Source organism: Acinonyx jubatus, chromosome A1 (genome assembly GCF_027475565.1).
Source record: "Acinonyx jubatus isolate Ajub_Pintada_27869175 chromosome A1, VMU_Ajub_asm_v1.0, whole genome shotgun sequence".
Taxonomy (NCBI): domain Eukaryota; kingdom Metazoa; phylum Chordata; class Mammalia; order Carnivora; family Felidae; genus Acinonyx; species Acinonyx jubatus.
The window spans coordinates 83,805,062-83,830,790 of NC_069380.1; the positions used below are offsets into that span (position 1 = coordinate 83,805,062).

General features: G+C 37.3%; 1 pseudogene; it reads left to right on the forward strand.

The window, feature by feature from the left end:
• Positions 1-1,385: 1,385 nt before the first annotated feature.
• Positions 1,386-25,422, forward strand: LOC106974658 (piggyBac transposable element-derived protein 2-like; annotated as a pseudogene).
• The last annotated feature ends 307 nt before the right edge of the window (positions 25,423-25,729 follow it).

Here is a 25,729-nt window from a genome sequence, read left to right on the forward strand (position 1 = left end):
CTGGAATTCTTTGTGATTCTTGGATTTTAATGTCCGTGTCATTCCCCAGATTAGGAAAGTTTTCCCCTATATTTCACTCACAGAAACCTTTTGCCTCTTTTTCTTTCTTCATCTTCTGGGACTCCTATGATTCGGATGTTATTCCTTTTAAATAAGTCACTGAGTTCTCTAAGTCTTGTACTGTGACCTTTTGCCTTTGTTTCCCCCTTTTCTCTGCTTCATTATTCTTCACAATTTTATCTTCTTAATCGCTGATTTGATGCTCTGCTTTGTACATTCTTGCTGTTGTCTCATCCCTTCAAGATTGCATCACAGTTACAGATTTTTAACTTTGGCCTCACTAGATTTTATTTCTTTTATCTCCACAGAGAGTATCTGGAGTCTTCTATGGTTTTTTTCACCCCCAGCTACCATTCTTCTTATCATGGTTCTAAATCCTATTCCAGACATCTTACTTTTATCTTTGTTGATTAAGTCCCTGGCTATCATTTCTTCCTGTTATTTCTTTTGGAGTGAATTCCTTCATTTTGTCCTTTTGGAGGAAGAAAAAAATTAACAAAATAAAAATAAATTAAATTAAAAAAAATAAAATAAAACAAAAAATAAAATAAAAGAAACTAGATTCTTTGTGTGTTTTTGTCTTCTTGTTGAAAGAAGCTTGATAGCATAGAGGAAAAAGGAAAGGAAGTTTAAAAAATGTTAAGAAAAAGTTTAAAAATTAAAAAATACATATATAATAAAATAGAATAAAAATTTTAAACAATAAAAATAAAATAAATAAAAAATATATTTTCTTTTTCTATATTCAAGAAAAAGAAAAAAAAGGAAGAAAAAATAAAACAATATAAGAAAAATCAGAAACAAAGAAAATGAACAAATAAATGAATCAGCAAACAGAATGAAATCTGAGTGACATTACATCCAGTCTCCGTTAGAAATGAAACTATGAAGCATTCTATACTCCATACAGTAAGGAGGTTGAGTGACTTGTACTAAAATTCTAGGGTATGTACTTGGAAGGCACAGTTCAGTGAGGTTTGGTATAATAGCTCGGTTCTCCACTAACTGGTGCTGCTTAGCTCAATGGAGTGGGTTAGTGTAGGACACATGTGCAGGAGAGGAAGAAATGGCTTCACTGGGCTCTGTAATCTCTGGTGCAGGAACTTTGAGATCTCACAGACCCATGATCAAGCACCCTTCCTTTGCCTTAGGCTTCTGTCCTCTCTTCACCTCTATCCTGTCCAGTTCCAAACTGTCTGCCTACCAGGTTGTATCTCCCTCCAGAGTTGTATCTCAGATAGGGCTGTGTTTCAAAAGCCTGCACTTCATAGATTCCCCATGTCTTGGACCCACACCTAGTACCTGTGGGAAGGTCTTACTGAGCAATGGCCAGGTATCTGCTTGCCCCAGAAAATATTCATGTTATCATGCTCCAGCAGAGGTTCAGGGATTACGGCAAATCACAGCACCCCGTCAGCACCCGTTTTGCCACACCCTGGTGTCTTTGTTCCCATACCAGCAAATGTGGTTGCTCTCCAGGGTCCTCTGGGACCTTATGGCCTCTACCAAATGTTCTCCAAGGAGGTGGACCACTTCTCTCATGTGGCACACAGACCCCTCAGACCCCGCTCCCTCCTTCTGGGGATTCACCCTACTTCCTCACCAGAGCATCGCCAGGCACTGAGTTCCAAAACTTCAGATTATATGCTCCACTGTTTATAGAATCCTGGTGATATTGAATATCTCTTTTTTAGTCAGTGGTTTTGGACAACAGATTTCTTATTCATTCCCCCAAGAGTGTTTTCACTCCTTCTGTCTTTCTCTCCAGCTACTTTCAGGAGGAGTGCTTTTGTTGCACAATCTACATATGCTGCAATCTCCCCCTTTCTCTTTCTCTCTCTGTCCTTTCTCAGTGAAAACCACTCCTTAACTTCTGTGGCTTTTCTTTCCCCCAGTTTACCTCCCCACACTGTGTGCCTGCCAAGTTCTGTGGCTCCAGGTATGCAGATTGTTGCATTAATCCTCAGATCAATTTCCTATGTGTTCAAAATGGTTTGATGGTGATGTAGCTGCATTTCAGGGATGAAACAAGCTCAGGGTCTCCATGATGCTCCACTGTCTTTACTCCTGTTGATATTCTTGAATTAATTGTAAAACTTGTTTTCCTCCTTTGTCAACAGTTATTTGTGCTTAATGGAATGTTTGTGATAATTGATTAAAATTTAATTATATTATTAGTTATTATTTGTAACATTTTCTCTGGCAAATTGATTCCTGTAGATATTATATCTTGGGGTGTATGCAGTTCCATTTCCCAGAGCATTTGAATATCAATACCTATGTTAGAAAAATTGTCATTAACCTGTGGTAATAGTAGTTGTGTGACAAATCCAGTTTTACACCAAATAGAGGTGAAAACACAGGAAAATACATTACAGTACATGTGAAGGATTTTTATAGAGGTGTTCTGTTGCCACCCCCCCCCCCGAAAATTTCTTTTACCAATATACCATATGTTAGATTGTTGTGAATTCTGTACTCCTTTATTGTTCTGGACAGAGGTATATCACTTTTATCATCACAAACACCGATAGATATTCACATACAAAATGTATTATTATGCAGTAAAGTCCATCTTGCTCCAATAGGAAGAATACACATAGAATTAATAAGCATCCCAACACCCACTAATTGAACATCATAACTATGATTTGTGACTAATTTATGCATAACGGCAGTGGGAGAACAATGATGTAAGATGTAAGTTACAAGTTCCTTTAGTAATTTTCTGTAGGTTAGGGTGACTATGTAATTTCCATAAATTAATATTTTGGGCTGCTGCTGTTAACACAGATGACATTGATTCATTGTCAGTTTTAATACATCTGAATCAATTTATCAGATAAACCTTGTTGCCTTAAACTGCATGTCTTTTCCCATTGCTGAGCACAGGCATTTGCTGCCATAGGGTTTTGGGTTTGGACTAGCCAATTTATCAGTTTTAAGTTATCAGCCCAGGTAGCTTTACAACATTGACTCTCATCTTGAAGTATCTACTCTAGTTTCCCCTTTTCTACAAGTTTATGTGTCTTTTCAGTATACCTTTACTTAGTAAAGGCAAATTCTGCTTGCCCTAAAATTCCAAGTTCTACCCCAAGGCTCCCAAAGCTTGCTTTGTTCTTTGGAGCTAATATTGTTTAATCCACCATAGGTGCTATTGCCATTGTAATCTAACAGAATTAGTACAGTTAGGGTACAAATTTTGAACCGCCAAAATGTTGAGTTCTCCATGTCAGATTAATTGGGTATTAGTTACTTCTAAGTACAATTTGGTTTGCGTGTATCAAAGGGCTTCACATAACCTTCCTGATCTTATAGTCAAATTAGTATATGGGGAGGTTGTGACCACCAAGCGTTTTTTTTTCTTTCTTTCTTTTATTTTTTTAAAGGTTTTCATTCCTTTTGTTTGTTTGTCTTAATTTATTCCATCCAAAAATCATGGCTTGTGTATACATTGAATATTTTGACAGCTAGGACAAGCTGCTGCTAATAGTTGTCTTTCATATTCTGCAATCTTTTGCAAGATAATCATTTAAATTTATTGAAACACAGTGATAAAATTGTTGAATATTATAAATTGTATAGGTAGGATTTGAATTTGGTGATATTTATTGTAACATTCATCCTATCATGTGTCTCCTATAATAAATATATCCCAACAAGTAAGCACCAAAAGTTAAAGGCAATTTGAGATATTCTATGAAGTCATAAACATGTGGTGTAAGTTGTCATTAGAGTGTATATCTGTGGTGCTCTTGCATGTGAGATTAGCAAAAATAGCATGTAACAAGATTTTATCAGGGTGTAATGGAAAAGGGGGTGGAGATAAACATTCAGGTTTAACATCATCTAAGTTTACAGAGTTACAAGCATAATGAAAAAAGAACAGGCCTGGTCCTCAATCTTAGGAGTAGATGCCTACTCAGTTGCCATCTGCTTCTCATCCTGGTTAACAGCAAATGTTGTTTTAGGAGGAGCCCAGTGTCAGAAATAAGAGTTGAAGTCCAATCGGGTGAAGGTGACTTTTTTAAAATGAGAAACATGGATCCATGAGTTTATCTCCTTTAAGTTGGAGGTACAGGAATATGTTAAGAGTACCTGATAATGTCCTTTCCTTCTCTCTCTCTCTCTCTCTCTCCTTCAACTGGGAACTCATTTAGGAAGGAATCAGAAATCAAAGCAGTACTTTGTTTTAGGACCTGAATTAGGCCTTGGCAAGAGGATAGAATATTCCCTTTTAATAAGGTGGGCTCGTATTACCCTTCATTAAACCTCATAAGTCATCCTGTTATCATTTAGAACAGGTGAAGTTTATGTTTGCCTAAAGGAGTAGACCTGAAGCTCAAGCACACCAGGGTAGAGGTTTTGGCCATGGTAGGTTAAAAGCTTCAGTAAATTTTGTTAATTAAATTTTAATTGTGCCATTAGTTCTTCCTACCGATCCAGAAGATTGAGGATGAAAGCACAGTGAAAATGCTGCATTATTGGCCAAACATTGCATATTGCTTTGTTCTTTGAAATGGGAGCCTTTGTCACTATGTAGTTCTGAAGGAATGCTCCAATCAGGAATAATTACTTTCAGTTAATATTTTAGCTACTATGAGGGAAGTAGCTCTCTGACAGGGAAAGACTTTGACCCAATGAGAAAACATGCAACTCATAATCAAAACACATTTATATCCTTGAGTAAGCAGTAAATAAATAAAGTTGGTTTGCCATCCTTCAAAGGGACCCTTTGGGAAGGGAAAAAACCTGGAGATCCATGGAAGGCTTGTGTTTATGACAAATTGTACACCATTTATATAGCTTATAAGCATCTGTTGGAGAGAGTTTCCAAATGTATTGTTTTCCCCACATTACCATTTTTCAGATCCCTAATTAATTAATTGATGAAAATTTAATAAAAGGGGCATGTGGGAAGTAATAGAAACAATGTGTTTTCCATTGGCCCTTCCCATATCTGTGAGGGGTGGTCTAATTTTCTTCCTTCTTCCATGGTCGTTGGTTTTTGTTTTATTTTTTTTTTTCCTTAGAAGCATTTTTTTTGTGCCTGCAAAATATTTTTTTATGTTCATTTATTTATTTTGAGAGAGAGAGAGCATGGGGGAGGAGCATAGACTGAGGGAAAGAAAGAATCACAAGCAGGCTCCATGCTGTCAGCACAGAGCCTGACATGGAGCTTGATCTCATTAATTCTGAGATTACAACTAGAGTTGAAATCTAGAGTTGGACACTTAAACGACTGAGTCATCCAGGTGTTACAGGAAATGTTTATTTTAATTAAATGGAATTAGGATTAAAGGAACACTCAAGAATATGGGTAGACTTCAACTTTAAGGCTGCCTATTTAACAGCTGAACCAGATAAATGGTTTCCTTTAGTTCTGTGGTGTCTGCCTTGCATGTCCAAGAATTTTTATAATAGAAAGTTGCTTTAGTAATTGTATAGCTTTCAGTAATTGGAATGCATGTTTTCCATTTTTAAGTTTGTCTAGTAGAGGTCAGAAATTCTCTTTGTTTCCATAGCACGCCAAAGTAATGAGTGGGTCCAAAAGCATAATGGCTTTCACTATAAATATTAGCCATTTTATGTTTTGCTAGCTGGCAAGCCCTGATAAGAGCTTACTTAACAGTTGAGTTTACTTAACAGTTGGTAAATAAGAGCTTCCAGTAATATCAGTTAATGATGTGATAGCGTGCCTAGCTTGGTAATGTCCTTGTTCATCCTTAGATAAGACTTGTTTGGGGACCATGTTTGGTCTGTATAATCAAGAGTCATTCCCTGTAAATCATTTCCTGGTATAAGAATATAATTGGTTAACATAATACAATCATTGCTATTAAGGTGTGAAGTGCCCTCTGGTGTGAGTAGTAAAGTGGCAAGGTTCAGATTATGACATTGCATTAGCGTGATGTTGGTTGCAGTTAATCAGAGTAATTCATAAGAAGCAAGTTGGCTAGCACAGAACTGTAGGATATGATGATAATTCAGAATGGCTTCAGTTGAGGGAGTCACATAATTAAAAGACTGCTCATAATTATTTCTTCAGTGGCTTTACAGAGGAGTGCTGTGGCAGAAAATGCCCATTAACAAGGGTGGGGTGGTGGAATCCCTTAGTTACCGAATCTTGTTGTGGCTATAATATCCTGGTGGCCAATAGTAATCACTATGTTTTTAAGCTAATACTCATAGGGAATGTCCTTTATCTTCATGTTTAAATAGGAAAAAAAAGGTAATTTATAGGTAAGTTGACCTAAAGCAGGGGTCTGAGTTAATGTAGACTTTAGTATTTCTACAGTTTTTCAACCTTCAGGGGTCAAGGTTATGGGGCCAGATTGGTTTAACTTTAATAGATTTTTTTAAAGTTTCCTTATTTATTTGTGGGTATGAGAGAGACATAAAGAGAATCTAAAGTAGGCCCTGTGCTGTCAGTGTGGAGCCTGACACAGGCTGGACCATGAGATCATGACTTGAGCAGAAACCAAGACCTATAAACTTAACTGACTGAGTGCCCTTATCTTTAATATATTATATAAAGGTAGAACTATAATGGGAAAAATTAGGCATCCAATTTTGGCAATAGCTTATAAGCCCTATAAATCCTCTTAGTTGTCTCTTGGTTTTGGGTAAATGAAAACCCAAAATTCCTCTTATTGTTTCAGCATTTGTCAATAGGCCATCTTTTGATATCATCCTAGTCTCATGGTATTTTACCATAGGTAAGCAAAATTGCAACTTGTCTCATAAGATTTTGTGGTCCTAAAAGACCAGCTGTTTTAACAAAATAGTGTCCTTTTGACAATCTGTTTCTGTGTTTAAGCATAGCAGTAAGCCATCTACATATTGAATGAGAGAAGAGTGTTGTGGAAAAGTCTCATTTTCAAAATCAGCTTCTAAGATCTGGGAAAAAATATGTGGGGTTTTCACCATATCCCTGTGGCCTTACAGTCCAGGTATATTGATGACCTTCCTAGGAGAAGGCAAATAGATACAGACTATCTTTATTTGCATGAATGTTAAAAAAAGCACCACATAGGTATATTACTGAAAAATATTGGGCATAAGTTGGTAGAGCATAAAGTCTTGTGTGGGGATTAGAAACTCTAGGTTGTCTTGGCATGACGATGGTGTTTACAGCTTTCAAATCTTGGACACATCTGCATATTTACCATAAGTTTTTTTTTTTTAAACCAGAAATACTGCAGTATTACAAGGGCAAGCACCAGGAATAAGTGCCTTTTTTACGTAGTCTAGAATAATTGGCTAAATCCCATTTGTGGGTTTGGATTTTAATATATATTGTCAAATAGTGGGCAGGTTTGGATTAATCTATAGGTATTTCATTTGGAGTGGCACACTTGATTTTTCTTATATCACTAGAAGAAGTAAACCATAATTGTTCTGGAACCTGAGATAATAAATGTTTACTAAGTTTACAGACTTGATTAGCTTGATTTAAATCCATAATCCTTTCAGAAATATCTTTCTGAGTTTCAATCATATTTTCTAAATTTAAAAACAATTTTCCTTTCTGTGAGAAAGCGATATGAGTATTATATTTGTCTAAAAATCATGACAAATTAGATGGATTGGATCACAATCTACCAAAAGTAAAATATGATGTCCTGTTACATCTCTGAGTTGGAAAGTCATAGGTTTAGATTTATATACCTGAAGAGGTTGATTTGACACCCTTATCATTTGGATCTTTTCTTTACCCTGAAGAAGAGGACCCTGTATCACAGTATCACAGTAAGGTTAAGTACAGATCATGTGTCTCCTGTGTCCATCAAAGCCTTATTAATTGCCCCTTCTATAATAATATCAAATTCTCCCAAGGTTTTGGTAAGGGTTAAGGGGATTGCCTTCTTGATTTTATCAGAGCAACCCTATTCTGTTTTTTTTTTCTTTTTGATGTTTTCAAATTCCACTTCAATTTATGACACTCTCTTTTAATATGACCTAACTTTTTTAGAATAGTAACATGCATAATCATAAGTTGGATTTTGATTTATCCTTGGAGTGATTTTTTCTGAGGTTTAGTTAACTGTTGAAGCTGAAAATTCATGACCTTGGTAGGTTTAGCTTTCTCTTTTTTGTTATTTTTGTGTTTTAGATGACTGATATGGAAAGGATATGAGGGCAGAGGTGACTAATGAGGCACATTCCACATCATATTTTCTAATGACAGTAGCCAAGTCTTCATCCAAGCCTTCTGAGAAGGCAGAATTTAGTAATGCATTATTTTGATGATCTTGAAAACTCACAGGAGACCTCCCTGAAAACTTTAAATTCATAAAAATCAAACATGCATTCTCCTGGTTTATGTTTATATTGTTGAATTTTAGTCCAATTGACTTTTTTAGGGAATATGGTAGATATTGCCTGAGATAGTCTACGAACAATATATCTGCCTCTTTCTAAACCTGTTGATTCATATTTAAGAAATTCCTCCATAGGGTTTTTCCATTTCTATTTTATCCATTCATACCTTGGCTTTGCTGTTAGAACCAGCATATGTATAAGTTGCTATAAGTCATGAAAACCTGGTTTGTATGCCTTTAAAATAAGGTCAAATTCCTGAACAAAACTTATAGGGTCCTGCAATGCTTTGGGGAGGTCCTTAGTCAGATTTTTAAGTTCTGTCCTTGTTCAGGGAGCATAAATAAGGGCTGGTTCACCTTTCCCTATAAATGAGCTTTTAGACCTTTTCCCTAAATGGAGCCGCAATAACCTTTATATCTTTGGTAGCTAGATTATGAGGCTTAGAACTTTCAGAAGAAAAAGATTGTGGGGGTAGGGTAAACAAGTCAACGTAAGAGTGCTCAGTTTGAAGCGGGTATAGAAAAGTAGGGAGAGAAGGAATTTCAGTAGCTGTTTGGGGCACTTTATCCAGTTTTTCTGTCACTTCTAAAAGTATCTAATTAGTTTCCTGTAAGGAAAACAGTTTATCATTATCTCTTTCACAAGTTACTAAACACCAGTTAAAGAATACTTCCCATTAAGATGGTTTAGACTTATAGTTGGCTCTCTTCAAATGTGCACATAAGAAAATCAATTTAGACATGTCAAAAGAACCCTACTTGGACCATCTAAGGCTCAGGTTATACTTGGTTAGATCTTCCCATTTATATAATCACTTGGAGGTAGAGGATTCACGTGTGTTACAGATTGCCAGAGTTCCAGTGAGTGGATGTTGATTTCTTGGGTTTGTTCTACCTTTGATGGATGGTTCTCTGTTCCTTTTGATTTCAGTTTAATTTTAGAATAGTGCTTGAATAATGTCTAAGGATGTAAAATGTGGTGGATCAAGAGTGTGCTGCTGCTTATTAGTGTCACTTCCATGTGGCGGTGATGTACTCTTGTGTGAGTCCCAGTTTCTTCCACTGGCAAATTAATACAGCTGTGGTAGCTCGGAGGACGATGATCAATCCTTTTGTCTGCATCCCTGAAAAAACCAATCTTTAATTACCTTGTGAGATGGATATTCCTATGGGACCACTACACATCCCAAGGAATATCCTCATATACTTTCAGTAACCTTTTAGTCACCTGAAAGTGCCTTTTGGATGGATGGAGCAATTGTCCCTTCTCTTCAGAGATGAATGACTCAGCCTTTCATATTTTTATCCATGATTTTATCTAAGCCTTATATTAATAACATCAATTAGTATAATGCCAAATTAAACAACCAATCCATTTTAACTCAATTCCTCCCAGAAAACATAACTGGTGACTTTAATAGCTCAAACAAAAGTCAGGACCTTCAACTCAGGTTGAGGTCTGGATCAGGAGAACTTACCTAACATATGTGAGGTGCTTAGGGGTCAGAGGAGCACAAAAGATCTGTGCTGGTACCAAGCTCCAAGTTCCAAATGACCTCCGGGTGATCTCGGGTGACTTGTTCTGATAACCTGCCAACTACACCATGAAATCTTGATATAAAATTAGCAAAAATTTTCAGTTTTTCCCCCTTAAAAGAAAAAAAAAAACAAACAGTACTATTTGACCCCAAGTCATGACAGCTGCCCAGCATACAAAATCTTAAAAAAAAAAAAAAAAAAAAGACAGTGACTCTGAGAGAAAATTTTTAATACAGAGGTTATACATGTTTTGTTTTGTTTTGTTTACATCAGAGTTAGAATTTACCATGATAGAAGACATTCCAGAAGTTACAAAGTTTATCTTTTGCTTTCAGTATGACAGGGTTGCAAGCTTCAGAGGAATGGGAACATAGGGAGATTTTTACTCTTATTTTTAGTTAGAAATGTTTATTTTATGTTATTTGTTAATGAAGCATATACATCATGTGTGCTCAGGGCAGAGATACAGCCTGTGGGGGCACCTGGGTGGCTCACTTGTTAGAGTGTTGAACTCATCATTTTGGTTCATGTCATGGTCTCACAGTTTCTTGGGTTTGAGCTCCACATCTGGCTCTGTATTGATGGCATGAAACCTGTTTAGGATTTTGTCTCTCCCTCTCTTTCTGCTCTTCCCCCACTCATGTTCTCTGTGTCTCTCAAAATAAATAAATAAATAAATAAAGTTAAAAAAAAAAGAAATATAGCATGTACTTTGATGTTTTGTTAAGTCATTCTGACCTTGGTGAAATTTGAAAGTATAGCTTCCTTGAGAGCCAGAAATAGAGCCCACAGTATTAAAAGTTGAACTTTTCATACTCTATTTCACTTAGAATAATACTCCCTAGTTTCACCCATGTCTTTGCAAATGGAAGATTTCTTTTTTTTTTTTTGATGGCTTATTGTGTGTGTGTGTGTGTGTGTGTGTGCGTGTATGTGTGTTTCTCACATATTTTTAATCAACTCATCTATAGATGGACACTTTGGCTATTTTAATAATTTGGTTATTGTATATAATGCTTCTATTAACACTTGAATGCATCTACCTCTTTGAACTACTATTTTTGCTTTTTGGGTAAATACCTGGTGATGCAATTGCTGGGTCATAGGATAGTTATATATATATTTTTTTACTTTTTGAGGAATCTGTTTTCCAAAGTGGTTGCATCCATTTGCATTATTATCAACATTACAACAGGGTTATTCTTTCTTCACCTCCTTGCTAATACCTGTTATTTTCTGTGTTGTTAAGTTTAGCCATTATGACAGCTGTAAGGTGATATCCCATTGTAGTTTTGGCTTGCATTACCCTGATGATGAGTGATATTGAGCATCTTTCACATGTATGTTGGTCATCTATATGTCTTCTTGGGGAAAGTATCAGTTCATATCTTCTGCCAATATTTAACTGGATTATTCATTTTGGGGATGTTGGGTTGCACAAGTTCTTTATATATTTTCAATACTAACCATTTATAATATATGTCATTTTCAAATATCTTCTCCTATTCCATAGATTGCCCTATAGTTTTTTTGTTTTTTGTTTTGTTTGTTTTTACTTCTTTCCTTCTCTGTGCAGAAGATTTTATTCAGATATAGTACCAATAGTTTATTTGTTATTTTGTTTCCCATGCCTTAAGAGACATGTCTTAGAAAGAAGCTGTTGTTGTGAATGTCAAATAAGTTACTACCTGCACACTCTTCTAGGATTTTCATGGTTTCAAATATCACAATAAAGACTTTAATCCATTGGGAATTTATTTTTATGAATGTTGTAAGACAGTGGTCATATTCATTCTTTTACATGTAGCTGTCCAGTTTTCCCAACACCATTTGTTGAAGAGACATTCATTTTCCTATTGGATATTCTTTCCCACTTAGCTGAAGAATAATTGGCCATATATTTGGGGTCAATTTATAGGTTTTATATTATGTTCTGTTGACTTATGTTTCTATTTTTCTGCCAGTACGATACTGATCACATCATTAGAGATTTGCAATATAGCTTAAAGTCCAGAATTGTGACGCCTCCAGCTATACTTTGCCTTTTTTAAGAGTGCTTTGGCCATGTTGGGTCTTACAAATTTTGGGATTGTTCGATCTCTGTTAAAAATGTTGTTATATATCTATTTTTTAGTTTTAAATAGTTCTGATTTATTTTTGAGAGAGAGGGAGAAAGAGAGAGACAGAGTTTGAGCAAGGGAGGGGCAGAGAGAGACAGAGACACAGAATCTGAAGCAGGCTTCATGCTCTGAGCTGTCAATATAGAGCTGGACACAGGGCTCAAACCCACAAATCATGAGATTATGACCTGAGCCGAAATCATACACTTAACCCAGATGCCCCATTTTTATTGATATTTTTATAGGGATTGAATGAAATGTGTAGATTGCTTTGGGTAGTGTAGAAATTTTAACAATATTCATTTTCCTGCTCCATGAGCATGGAATGTATTTCAATTTCTCTGTGTTTTCCTCAATTGTTTTCCAGCAGTGTTTTATAGTTTTAAGAATACAGGTCTTTCACCTGTTTGGTTAAGTATACTTAGGTATTGTATGGTTTTGGTTCAATTATAAATGGGATCAATTCCTTAATTTCTTTTTCTGCTGCTTCATTATTAGTGTATAGAAATGAATTTTGTAAATTTTTTAATGTTTATTTATTTTTGAGAGAGTGAGAGACAGAGACAGAGGCAGAGACAGAGAAAGCATGAGTGGGAGAGGGGCAGAGAAAGAGGGAGACACGGAATCCAAAGCAGGCTCCACTCTCTGAGCTGTCAGCACAGAGCCTGATGCAGGGCTCGAATCCATGAACCATTAGATCATAATCTGAGCTGAAGTCAGACACCCAACCAACTGAGTCACCCAGGCACCCTGAAATGAAACAAATTTCTAATATTGATTTTGGATCCCATGCCTTGGCTGAATTTGTGTATCAGTTCTAGCAATTTTTTTGTTGAATCTTTTGTTTTTTCTATCTAGGGTATCATGTCCTTTGTGAATAGTGAATTTTGACTTCCTCCTTACCAATTTGTATGCCTTTTGTTTCTTTTTGTTGTCTGACTGCTGAGGCTAAGAATTCCAGTATTATGTTAAATAGCAGTGGTAACAGTGGTCATCCCTGCCTTGATCCTGACTGTAGAGGAAAATCTCTATTTTTTCCCCATTAAGGATGATATTAGCAGTGGGTCTTTCATATATGGCCTTTACAATGTTAGGGAATGTTCCATCATACATACCTTGTTGAGGGTTTTTATCACGAATGGATGATATATTTTGTCAAATAGTTTTTCTGCTTCTATCAAGAGCATCAAATGGTTCTTATCATTTCTTTCATTAATGTGATGCATCACATTGATTGATTTGCAAATATTGAAGCATCTCTAACACACAGGAATAAAAACCATTTGGTCATTGTGGATAATTCTTTTAATGTACCATTGAATTCAATTTGCTAGTATCTTGTTGAGAATTTTTGCATCGGTGTTCATCAGGGATACTGGCCTATAATACTTCTTTTAAGTTGGGTCTTTGTTTGGTTTTGGAATCAACATAATGTTGGCCTCATAGAAGGAGATTGGAAGTTTCCTTCCACCTCTATGTTTTGGAACAATGAGAAGAATAGGTATTAAGTCTGTAAATATCTGGTACATTCCCCTAAGAAGCCACCTGGCCATGGAATTTTTTTTCTTTGGAGATTTTTGAATACTGATTCCATTGTTTTGCTGCTTATGGGTTAATTAAATATTTCCTTTTCTTGCCTTTTAACTTTCAGTAGTTTGCATATTTCTAGGAAATTTTTTCCATTCTTTACAGATTGCCCAGTTTTTTGGAATGTAACTTTTCATAATAGTCTCAGACTTGTTTGTATTTCTGTGGTGTTGGTGTGATCTCCCCTCTTTTCATTTGTGATTTTATTTATTTGGGTCCTTTTTTTTTTCTTTTTGATAAGTCTGGCTAGGATGTTATCAATTTTATAAATCATTCAAAGAACCAGTTCTTAGTTTTCTTGATTTGTTCTACTGGGCCTTATGTGGTTTTTTTTTCTATATGTTTATTTCTGTTCTAATCTTTATTATTCTCCTTCTTCTGCAGGCTTTAGGCTTCATTTGCTGTTCCTTTTCTAATTCTTTAGGTATAAGATGTGTCTGTCTGCTTTTAAAGAGAAGCTTGATCCAAATATAACAATAAATAAAAGTAACAAATATAAACAATAAATAAATAAATAAATAAAATCTGATAAATGGATAATTTTTTTTCTGTATCCAAAAGTAGAAAACAAAAACAAAAACAAAGAAATATACATCCTTTTTCCCTGAGAACTGAGGCTTTGCAGCTCTCTATGATAAGTAGACTTGGTGCATGCAAAGGTTTTGTGCTGGGTTAAGACCTGCTGTGCTGATTCTCAGACTGACTTGCCTTACTGAAGATGTACCTTCATGGTGCAAGGGGACAGATCTTGGTTTAATTTGCTCAGGTGTACCCTTGGTGGCAAGGTTTTGCTCACTGAAGTCCACCAGTATTGATGGGTGAGGGGAAAAATGGTACTTCCCCACAATCTTATCTTGAGCTCACACCTGCCAAATGATCACTCTCTCAGTGTTATTGGTTTTTGTCAGAACCTTATCTTCACCCTGTTGTCTCTGAGGTGTCTGCCTGCCAGGCAGAACAGTGCTAAATTGTTTTATCACAGATGCAGGTGGGTTTTAAATCTTCAAACTTCAGAGACTCCTGCAACATGGACCTGTAATGATTCTCTGGGGGAGAATATTGCTGTGGTATGGAAAAGTGCTGGCTTGTCATAGAAAATGGTCACGTGACCACACAATGGCTCAGAATTTATGATAAAGCACATCAGAAAGTCAGCACCAAGCCTCACTTCTCTCAGTCAGCGACTTTACTCCTATGCTAGTGAATGGGGCAGCTCAGTGGGGCCCAAAGATTCTTTTGTCTCTGGAAAGGCCATGCCACCATTCCCAAATGCACTCCACAAAAGAGAAATTTTGTCCCCGTGTGACCCAGGGGATCCTCAGACCACAGTGCCCACTCCCAGATCTCTGCCCTTCTTCCCCACCAGAGCACCACTAAGCCTGACAGATGCGACCCTAGGAGTGGTCTGGAACTCTAAAACTTCATTCAGACTTTGTGCTCTGTTGTTTATAAAGATTTGTGATATTAAGCCACTCTTCTTTTCCTAGTCAATGGTTTTGGTAAAGAGTTTCCTTATGTAATCTCCTGTGTATGTGTGTGTGTGTGTGTGTGTGTGTGTGTGTGTCTGTTCACTCTTTTTCCACTCTTTCTCACTTTCTTTCTCTCTCACTCTTCCACTCTTCTCTCCATGATAAGGACTTCTTCCCTTCCACACTGCCTACAGCTCTTTTCTCTCCCAAGCCAACTCTCAGCAGATCCTACCTTCCACTGTTATAGACTCTAAGTCTAAAGTTCTCTTTTGGCCAGCAAAAAAAGTGTACACAGGATTAAAGCAAGAGATAGCTAAAGTCTGGGAAAAGACAAGAGCCCGACTAAGTGTCCTTGCTCCATATTTATTCAGATCAGAAAGCTTACAAGTGTGATGAGCAGGTACAGACAAAGAAACTAGGAACATTAACTTGGGGACATGAGGGAAAACGGTTTTTGTTTTTTTTTTTTTTAAGATATACAGTGTTTGGGGTTTTGGTCTATATAAAGCAAAATCTGGGTGCTGGGCAGATGGGTAGATGGTTGATAACAGCAGACAGGATGCACCGTGCCTATTTATGTTTGCTAGCTAGGGGATGAGACAAATAGGGGGAATAATCTCATGGTTAATAAGGCAACTTTTCTTTTGTTAACCATCTCCATTCTGGGCTGCTTTGCCTACAACACAGCAGTCAAGAGTCAAATTCACCAATTTACTTAACCTGGCCCTATTCTCCTGTGAAAGCAGCTTTTCTGCTATAGTACTAAACTGGGGTGCTTCCACCCTGAATATCTAATCTTGTTTATTTCATATTCTATGTATTGGGCACCTTTGTGCCTTTTCTATTTCAGGTCTTTGTCTCTCCCTCTCTATTCAGGTGGCTCTACACCCTCTCTCTATTTTGGGGTGCCTTTACACCTCCCTATTTCTGTCACTTTTGTGCCTCCCTATTTTAGGGGTGCCTTTGAACCCCCCTATTCTTGGCATGCCAATCTGGTTTACCAAAACTCGGGTGTGAGCATTTTCTGGCTTTGTATTTATTTTCTTTAAAAAAAAATAATGTTTATTTTTGAGACAATGCGAGAGAGTGCAAGCAGTGGAGGGGCAGACAGAGGGAGACACAGAATCTGAAGCGGGCTCCAGGCTCTGAGCTGTTGGCACAGAGCTGGACGTGGGGCTCAAACTCACAAACCATGAGATCATGACCTGAGCCAAAGTCAGATGCTTAACCAACTGAGCCACTCAGGCACCCCTATATTTCTTTATGACTTGTTAACACGTTGGTGAAACCCTGTGGGATTCCTAAGCTTATCCTCTACATTCCAACAGGTGGTCATTTTTCTGCTTGTAGATATGCAGCTTTGTTCTTTCAGTCCTCAGATTTCTTGTGTGTTCAGAATGATTTGATATTTATCTAGCTGTATTCAAAGGGCAAGACAATCCTAGGGTCACCCTGTTCCTCTACCTTTTTAACTGCTCCTCCATTCATCTTTGACGGGCATTTGAGTTGCTCCCACCTTTTGGCTATGATGAATAGTGCTGTTAGGAACTTGGGGTGTCTCTTGGAGACACTGCTTTTAATTATTATTATTTTTATTATTATATGCCCAGAATTATTGCTACATATATAAGTTCTATTTTATTTCCTTTTTTCAAGATCCACCATACTGTGTACCTATTGTTGTACCATTTTATATTCCTATGAACAAGGCACAAGAGTTCTAAATTCTCCATATCCTTTCCAGCATTTCTATTTTTTTTAATTGTCTTTTTAATAGTGATCATCTCAGTGGCTGTGAGGTGATATCTCTTTATAGTAGTGATCTGCATTTTTCTAATGATTAATAATGTTAAGCATAATTTAATATACTTACTGGTCATTTTGTATCTTCTCTAGATAAATGTATCTACACAGATTCTTTGTCCATTTTTTAAATCTGATTGTTGTTGGCAGTTGATTTGCAGAGGTTTTAGTATATTGTAATTTTTTTAAAATGTTTATTAATTTTTGAAAGAGACAGACACAGATGGTGAGCAGGTTAGGGGTAGAGAGAGATGGAGCCACAGAATCCGAAGCAGGCTTCAGGTTCTGAGCTGTCAGCACAAAGCCCAACTTGGGGTTCAAACCCACAAACTAGGAGATCATGACCTGAGCCGAGGTTGGATGCTCAACCAACTGAGCCACCTGGGTGCCCCAAGTTTTTGTATATTCTAGATATTAACTTGTTATCAAATATATGTTTTGCAAATATTTTCCCCATTCCATTAGTTGTCTCTTCACTCTGTTAATTGTATCCTTAGATGCACTTCTAAGTTTTATGTGTCCTCGTTTGTCTACATTTGCTTTTGCTGCTAGTGCTTTGGTGTTATAATCAAGAAATCATTGCCAGATCCAATGTGAATCTTTTCTCTGTTTTCTTTGAAAATTTTTATAATTTTAACTCATATTTAGGTCTTTGAGACATTTTGAGTTAATCTTTGTATATGATGTAAGGTAAGATTCCACCTTTGTTGTTTTGCATGTAAAAATCCAGTTTCTTCAACACCATTAGTTAAAGAGACTGTCTTTTGTGTACTGAGTAGTCTTTGTATTTTTTTGAAGATTACCTGACCTAAACATGAGGATTTATTTCTGGCTTTGTTATATATATATATACACCAATAAAGATTGGTGTATATATCTGTCTTTATACCAGTGCCAAGCTGTTTCGATTTCTTTAGCTTTGCAATATGTAATGAAATGAGGCAGTGTGGATCCTCCAACTTGGTTCTTCCTTTCCAAAATTATTTTGGCTCTTTGGGGTCCCTTGATTCCAAATAATGATAGGATGGATTTTTCTATTTATGCAACGAAAAAAAGTACTATTGGGATTTTGATAGAGATTGCACTGAACATATAGATTGCTTTGGGTAGTAATCACATTTTAGCTGTATTAAGTCTACCAACCTATGAACATAAGATGTCTTTGTATTTCTTCGTGATTAGAACAAAATTGCTTTGGTTTATGTTTGTCATTTTCAGTGTACTATTCTTTCATCTGTTTGGTTAGGATTCTTCCTATTTTATTCTTTTAAATGCTGTGGTAAATGGAGTTGTGCTCTAAATTTTCACTTAAAATTGTTCATTATTAATGTAGAGAAATGCGACTGACTTCTGGTGTGCTGATTTTGATTTCTGGAACTTTGCTGAATTTGTTTATTACTTCCAAGTTTTGTTTGATCTTTAGGATTTCTTCATGAGATCATATTATGTGCAAACACTATTTCTTCCTTTCTAATTTGGGTGATTTTTACTCATTTTTCTTGCCTAATTACTCCACCTAGGATTTCTAGTACTGTGTTTAATAGAAAGGCCAGAATAATCAATTTCATCTTGATCCTGTTTTTAAAAGAAAAACTTTCACCCTTTCACTAGTTCATATGATATTAGCTGTGATTTTTTTTCATATGTGATGTTTATTTAGTTGAACTTGTTTCACTTTATTCCCAGTTTGTTAACAATTTTTATCACAAAAGTGTTGAATCTTGTTAACTGTTTTTGTTTCTGCATTATATGATATGAACATATAGGTTTTGTCTTTCATTCTGTCCACATGGTATATTACATTTGTTGATTTTTTTCTCATGTTGAACTATTCTTTCATTACAGAAATGAATCCCACTTTGTTGTGGTGTATAATCCTTCTAATGTAGTATAGAATTTACTTTGCTAATAACTCTTTCTGGAGTATCAGTATTCATCAAAGATATTGGTCTTTAGTTTTCTTCTTGTATCTTTGTCTGATTCTAGTATCAGTGTAATTCTGGCTCAGTTATTGTATTTTCAGCTCTGAATTCTTTTTGTTGTTGTTGTTTTTAAATGATTTCTACCTTTTTTCTGCATTCTCATTTTGTTCATGCACTTTCTGGTATTGTATAGTTTTTTTTTTCTATATGTTCTCTCATTGAATACCTTTAACAAATTATTTTGAATTCTTCACCAAGAAATTCAGTAATCTCCCTTTCTTTATGATCTATTTCTGTAGTTTTATTTTGTTTCTTTCATTGAGCCATGTTTTCTGGTTTCTTTGTATGCTTGTAATCTGTTGTTGAGACTTGGCCACTTGAAAAAACAGCCTCCTCTCTCAGTCTCTATGGACTGTTTTGTTTTGTTTTGTTTTGTTTTCAGGGGAATACTTTATATGTCAGCCCATCTAGAAATTTGGGACTTCACCAACATTTTCTGGTGATATATTCTCTGGACTTGAGTGTGTACTTTAATTGTCTCAATTATCATAAGCTGCTTGTTCCTAATTTTTTCTCAGGAGTTTGTAAATGTTTTTTCTCTCCCTGTTTTCTGTTTGTAGAACTTTTGAATTTCTGTAGCTCTGGTATACTGTGACACTTGCCTACATTTTCTCGATTGGATCTCGATAGGATCATTTGTCATCTAAAAATTTATGCCCTTGAAGGAGTCTTGGCACTAGGCAGGGAGACACTAGAAAAGACCAAAAAAAAAAAAAAAAAAAAAAAAAAAAGGTCATATTATAAGAAAGAGAAGCCTAAATAAAGGACCTTTGATAATTTTTTTCCAGTCCTTTCTTGTCATTTGAAGAGAAATTTGAGTTCTTCCACTGGTTCACAAGAATAAGATGTCATATTAGCTGGCATAATAGTTTCCTGTGAGGAAGGTACAGGTTTAATTCTTGATACAGGAGTCCATGATCTTTCTATCTAATTTTATCTAATCTTACTACAGTGCGATCACATAATATGACCAGTAGGGGCCCTTCCAGTTTGAAGTTAAATCACCTGCTGCATTAGACTTCCAATCCTTTAAATAAACCATGTCTCCTGGGTTTATATTGGATGTGTTTCTAGGAACTGTCAGTTCAGGTTTAGGGAGGATATGCTTTGCATATTCATTTAGAGATGTATGAATTGACACAGGTTCAAGTGAATAATTTAATAAAATAATATAGTCTTTTTCTATCAATAGGTCTACAGTGAGAAAATGGGTTTCATACACAATTGTTGGGGGAATCACCTAATGAGGGAGCACAAGGCAAACTGACAGGCTGAAAACACTCCCTATCCCCAGGTGGGATATGTTTACTATTCCTCAGGCACTTTTGTCTGCCAAAGAACAAAGGAAAGGGGAAAATAAATGGCTAACTGATAGTGATCACAGTCATGCAAGACAAGAGTCTCCATCAGTTTACAAATATCTCAGTAAATTACAAGAAAATAGCAATCTTATCAATAGCCTAATATTCAGAAACCTATAGAATTAATTTGTAATGCACCAATTTCGAATCCGAGAGACCATCAAGGAGCGGATACTGATGCAAACGCTTGAGGGTTTATTTGCAAGCTCGAGCTTGGGCCCAAGTATACCTGACACAGCAGAGCTGGGACTTGGACCCCTAGGTTAAGAGGCATAGCAGTTTTATAGGGGCCAGTGGCCATTGAGATTGTAACACACACAGAAAGTTGCATAGTCATGTCAGTCCACACGCAGGTGGCCAATTGAATTACAATTTACCCTATAGTAACTGTTTGAACTAGCCTATCACTCTGGTCAGAATTGATGTGCAAGTTTGGCGGGCAAAAGCAGGGTTTGCATTCTTTGGCGGTTAGGGGTTCCGCATTCCTATATGAGCTGGTTTCCACTAAGGGTGTGCTCAGCAGCTTGACTAGGGTGGGGGAGTGTCTTAAGCAATAAGTAGGTGAGTACATGAGATGGTGGATGTAGCACAAAATGGAGTTAGTCTTGCTCTGCTTGTCCAGGGGTAGGGGATTTTTGTTAAGTTCCTTGGATCCCACAAATTTCCTGGAGCCCCAATATCAGCGTCCCCTCCATAATGATGTGGGAAACAAAGGCAGAAGGAAATAGAATTAAATTTCCTTATAACCTGCAGGCCATTGGCAAATACCTGAGGCAGGCAGAGTAAAAAGTGTCCCCAGGAACTCCCTAATGTCTTAATGTTAATGCTTTGCTAGAGGGAAAAACAACCTTAGCTTGACAATAGCTAGGCCTGCAGTAATCTGTGAGTCTTCTTTAGAATGTGAAAATCTCTTTGGAAACTTCCCTTTGACTTTAGTTCCCCCAACTTCCATATATATAACCAGTCTCTTCACAGATTCCAGGAAAGCTCTCCTTGCCCATGAGTCCTGTCCCCACGCTTTAATAAAATCATCTTTTTGCACCAAAGACATCATCAAGAATTCTTTCTTGGCCATCAGCTCTGAATTCCAGGAACCCCACCATCATCCCCAAACCTCATAAGTATCATTTATAATTTCTCCTCTTTCATTAATAATTTTGTTGATTTGGGTTCTCTTTCTTTTTTTTTAAAGTGTAGATAGGGAAAAATCTGTTATAAGATGGCCAACAGGACTGATAGCAAAAATTCTAGAGTCCAAAAAAAGACTCCTTTCCAAGTTCTTTCCTACCCCTCTTGTTGCACGTGCCAAATTATTGCTAATGCAGAATGCAGAAGAAACAGACTAAAAATTGTTCCTTCTGTAAGGGTTAAATTGTAGTGTAGGGCTAATGCTTAGCTTGAAAAATAACAGCTTTGTTTTGACACTGAAGGTTAAGAGATAACAGCCTTGCTTTGCTCTGGTAAACTACGCCTCATACCCTTGTAAATTAGGCTTCACCAATTAAGGAAACAAAAGTTCAAAGAAAAGAGCATCAGAGGCAGGGTCAAGGAGATCCACTGGTTGCAACTTAGAGGCAGAAAGTCTAAAATAAACACCTCATTAGGCAACTGTTTCTAACTCATCTGGGACCTGTTTCTTTGTTCTGTTCCCAGGTGATGATAAAACGATGTGATTGGTTATAAAAACTCTGTACCCCGGCCGTTCGAGGCCGCACTCTTATCAAGAGTGTTGGTCCCGATCGGTCGGCCTTGCCTCTCATTGTAATAAACTTTGTTGTGACTGTCACTGGTGCCCGTAGCATTCTGTTTCAGGAGTCGTGTGGATGCAACACTTCTGCTTATGCTCAGGGCTCAGACCTTTGGAGATTGATCTCCTTAGAGCCCGATCATGTAAAATAAATCTCCTGCTTTCCAAGATCTCTGAGTGCCACTTGGTTCTTCCTCTGGGTGATCCAGACCAGTTCCCATAACAGTGTAGCTAGAAGTTTTTCCATTTTGTTCATCTTTTCAAAAAGCTAATTCTTAGTTTTCTTAATCTCTTCTATTGTTTTCCTTTTCTCCATTTTATTTATTTTTTGCTCCAATCTTTTATTTCTTTTCTTATGCTAACTTTGGGCCTAGGTTATTTTTTTATTGTTCCTTGAGGTATGAAGTTATCTTTGTTATGCCCAGAATTCGTGATCCCCAAAGACCACTAGGGAGCTGAGTCCGATGCAAAAGCAAAGAGCCTTTATTCGAGCTAGCTCGAGCTCAATCCCCTACCTGCACCGACGCAGCGGTGAGATACCAGGGAAAGAGCGAGTTTCAAAAGGACAAAGGTTTTATTGGGGCCTGGGGGCAGTTGGTGAGGTAATGGCTATGGCCTCAGCTGATTGGCTGGGGAAGGGTCCTGGGGAAGGGTCGAGTCCTGTTAGGCAGGTGAGGGGGGGGTTACTCAAGGGGAGGAGGTGTGGTCAAGGTGAAGGACACAGAACAAGATGGAGTTGGCTGGCGTAGGCCCGCCCTTTCAATCTTTTTGTTTTTAATTTGGGATCTTCTTATTTTCATTATGTATGTGTTTATAACAATAAACTTCTCTCTGAGAACTGCTTTTGCCGTATCCCAAATGTTGTTTTTCCTATATTATTTGTCTCAAGATACTTTTTTATTTCCCCTTTAATTTATTCTTGGATTCATTGGTTGTTAAGGACAATGTGGCTTTATAGTGAGTACTTTATATACCTAAGGTTTCTTTCCAATACCGTGTTCAAAAGGCAACCACATGTGGCTATTTCAATTAAAATTACATAAAATTAAAAATTCAAGTTTTCAATCACACTAGTCATATATCAAAACTTTAACAACCATATATGCCTCATGGCTAACATATTAGAAAGGGTTGATACAAAAAATTTCCATCATTACAATAATTTTTGTTAGTAATGCTGATCTAGAATAGTAGTTGTCAGCCAAGAATAATTCTGTACCCCATTGATGTTTGCCATGTCTAAAACTTTTGTGGTTTTCACAAGTAAGATATTTGGTATCCTATTGGTATCTAGTATATAGAGGCCTGGGAGGTACTAAACATCCCATAGTACACAAGACAGCCCCCCATAACAAAGACTCATCCAGGCGCACATGCCAGAAGTTATGATGGTGGAAACTGTGACTTAGAATGTGTTTTGTTGTGAGGTGTAAGGTGGGTATTTTGTTCTTTCTTCCCCTCTAATTAGCCAATCAACTAGATACTATCTCCTGTGTGTATGCAAATTATTACCCTCTGGTTGCTGGTGAAGCTTAAGCTAGAGATTTTTTTTTTCTCTTAAATGGTGGACAAAGTCCTATTGCATTGTTAATTAAGATACTTTTTTTTAATTGACTTATCTCTTATTACAGATTCTTTGTCTCTGCACATAAAGACGACCCCAAGTTCCCAGTTCATCTTAGTTTCAACTTCAAGTTAAGTGCTGTTTGATGAAAGGCTTTATGCAAGTAATTACTCCTCTCTTTTTGAAAGGCCAAGCCTATCACATTTTAAGCCCTTAATCCTGCTGGCCTCACTAAGCAAAGGAAGGAGAGGAGACAAGTGACACTCAGGAAAAGGTGAGGTGGACAAAGCAGTGCATGTGGTACTGAAGTGGCTTTTAGCTCCAGGATCTACATGTGATCAACAAATGTGATTTACTCTCCTCATCTCTTAATGCACAAGATGGTTGCTAATGGGGTTTCTCAGTTTCTGGAAGCATTCCCACTCTAAGGGTATGAACTGCCACGTGTAGAAGGCATTTGGAGGCAGGGGGCAAGCAGCAGCTGAGGTAGTGAGAATTGTGGAAACCCAGGATGTTAAGCCTGGGTCTACTGTTACAAACCAGGAGAGACTGGGGGACATGTGAAGATGGTTACTGTCCCCTAATAACCTCAATCTGAGGTCCATGGGAAGGACTTCAGGTTTCTTATACTTGAAAGTTGGGCTCTCTTCCTGGCCCACACAGAGCATGAGAAATAACTCATTTCCCCAGAGGTCAGACCTATGTAGCCTATCCAAGGAGGAGATTTTGAGAAACATCTCCCAATTCACATGCCTATCTTGTGCCTGATGCAATTAGAAGGGACAGATTTGAACTGGTCTTCTCACGCATACATGCATTTTGCAGTTAACAATAAGCTGGACGATAGTGATAGGTTTGCCACGGTCAGGGCTCTCATTGTCTGGATTAATTGCAATTTCCAGAAGCATGCACCCCTGGAAGAGTTCTACAGCTTTGGTGAGTCCATGTGTGAATACTTTGGGCACCAGGGATCCAAGCAGCTGCCTATTGAGAAACCTATGGAGCTGGGCTACAAGATCTGGTGTGGAATAACCAGCAGGGGCTATCTTGTGTGGTTTGTGCCCTCACAGGGCACGCTGTTCACCAAGTCAGACAGGGGCTTGGGCTGAGGAGGCAGTATGGTGGTAAATTTTGTGGATGTTCTTCAGGAGCATGGCTGTCTGCCACAACACATATTTTTTGACAAGGTTTTTATAAGTGTCAAACTCATGTCCATTTTGAGGATAAAGGAGGTGAAGGCCGCAGAAACTTCATGAATACAGGACTGAGCAAAGTCCCCTCAAAGATCACAAAGGATTTTAAAAATGAAGAGGGAGTTCATTTGAGTATAAAGTTGATGAGAGTGAGGAGATCATTGTTTGCTGCTAGCATGATAGCAGTGTGGTCAACATCTGCTCCAATGCTGTGGGTATAGAAACAGTGGGGATGACCAATTATCATTCAGGAATAATCAAAGCACAGAACCAGGTCTGCCAATCATCCCTGGTAAAGCTGTACCAGGAAAAGGTGGGTAGTGTCAGCAGGTGGACCAGAATATTGCCAAGTACAAAGTGAAGATCCGAGGCACAAAGTGGTACTCAAGCCTCATTGGCGCTGACCTCCGCAATGCATGGCAGTTACACAAGATCTGCAGCCATGATTCCCAAGCAGACCTCCTGGCCTTCCAGAGATATGTGGCCTGTGTGTATCTAGACAGCAATGTGACAAGGGAAATGAAACAGGAAGCTGGAAACTGAGAGCCACTTTGGCATGATTGGACACTGGGTCATCAACCAGGACAAGATCTAGTGTGCTCTCTGCCACTACAGTGAGAAATGCCATAAGGGTGTCCATTCCAAGTGCTTCAGAGAGTACCACATACAGTGATGTACAATCGGGAGAAGGAGCCCTTTGGGTGTTTCATTTATAATGAGATGTTGACACCTAATTTCATAAAGCAGACAGAGCACTTGTGTTTTATTTGTGTTGGAAAAAGGAGACCTGAATCCCTAATAACTTGGTTTTGTATTTTCTCCCCACTTCATTACTATTACCTTTTACTGTCTTTTATGTTGCCTATATGCAACATAAATTAATATTTATATTAGCAATAATAAATATCTGTAAATGTATAGATTATACTGTCATTTATTTCAAATTATAGGGCCTTTTCTTTTTCTTTTCAAACTTTGAT